This window comes from Eurosta solidaginis, chromosome 4, assembly GCF_040869045.1.
Source record: "Eurosta solidaginis isolate ZX-2024a chromosome 4, ASM4086904v1, whole genome shotgun sequence".
NCBI lineage: Eukaryota > Metazoa > Arthropoda > Insecta > Diptera > Tephritidae > Eurosta > Eurosta solidaginis.
In genome coordinates, this window is record NC_090322.1 from 108,900,121 (window position 1) to 108,901,565 (window position 1,445).

General features: G+C 33.1%; 1 pseudogene; it reads right to left on the bottom strand.

The window, feature by feature from the left end:
• Positions 1-437: 437 nt before the first annotated feature.
• Positions 438-538, bottom strand: LOC137251543 (U6 spliceosomal RNA; annotated as a pseudogene).
• Between the last annotated feature and the right edge of the window lie 907 nt (positions 539-1,445).

Below are 1,445 nucleotides of genomic sequence, written 5' to 3' on the forward strand. Positions count from 1 at the left end.
AATTTATTTTTTCGTAGATCTTGGCTATTGTTTTTCGAATGCCAAATTGCTTTCCTCCTCGTTTTCTTTTCAATTTGACTGGCTTTGACACTTAGGTTCCTCAATTTTTTGAATCCTATTTCTCTTTCTGTACTCCTCGATTCTTATTGGCTTAGGGCCTTGCTTGGGTTTCTCAGGTGTTTCGTTTTCACCTTCTTGTAAATTTAAATTTAGTTTAACTAATTTGTCGAAATTTGGTCAAATTGGCTTTGATTTTGTATGTCCTCTTCTGGGAACATAGCTCAATAATTAGTAACAAAAAGTTTTTACAGCAGAAATTTAAATGTTTGCTTGTCAATAGGCAGCCATTAGGTTGCCCGAATATTTTCCTGCTTAAAAATAATTTTTAAATTGTCAAAATTAAGCTAATATACGTATTATACTTATAATTATTAGCTGCTAGTCCTGAACGCTTCACGATTTCGGTGTCATCCTTTCGCAGGGGCCATGCTGATCTTCTCTGTATCATTCCAAAGTATGCTTTGTTGAGGTCTTCCAATTGCCGCAATTTTTACTGTTGGTGCCCGAATTTAATTATCATTTCTCTTCTTTTTTTTTCTTTTACAAGGCTTAGGCTGTAATCAGCCAGTAAAATCCTTACCAATGAATTAGGCTGAATAATCAGCCAGTAGAATCATAGGCAGGATCGCCAAATAAAATATTAAAATGAAGTAATTGATTTTGTGAGTTTTTAACATCAATGAGCGAATGCTTTTTATTCAAATATTGTCAGCTTATTTATACAAAATTATTCTAAACATATTCTTACATACATATTTACCTTAAGCATACATACTTACATACCTACATACAACACGATACAAAATATGTACCTACACACCTGTGTTGAGTTGTGGCTTCTGTGCGAAATGCAACGTTCGCAAATTTGCTGGAATACAAATTTGTTTGGCTGTGTGTTGTACACACACCTGTATTAAATCGTGTGAATGTCTATGTCAGCAACAATTATCAGATGCCTTTTTATGTGTTGATGAACACTTAGACTATTTTTGTTACAGGGTAGCATATTAGCTGATTTAAATTTACCCTTTTCAACACAATACTCTCTCATCTCATTTGATAAATATTCCCTACCAGTATCAACATACAAATTTACTACTTTTAGATTAAAATGATTTTCACTTTTCGCAACAAAGTCTTTAAAATGAGCAAATACATCTGACTTATGGGCTAGCAAGTATGTTACACAATAATGTACATACTGATCAACAAAAATTACGTAGTAATTTCTACCGTCAACTGTAGGAGGCGTAATCGGACCACATACATCTCAGTGTATTATAAACAATGGCCTTTTTATATAGTCCTTATCTTTAAGCTTTGAAAATGGCAATCGTGCTTGTTTCCCTTTTATACAAGCCTTACAGACATCATTATCAATTTTA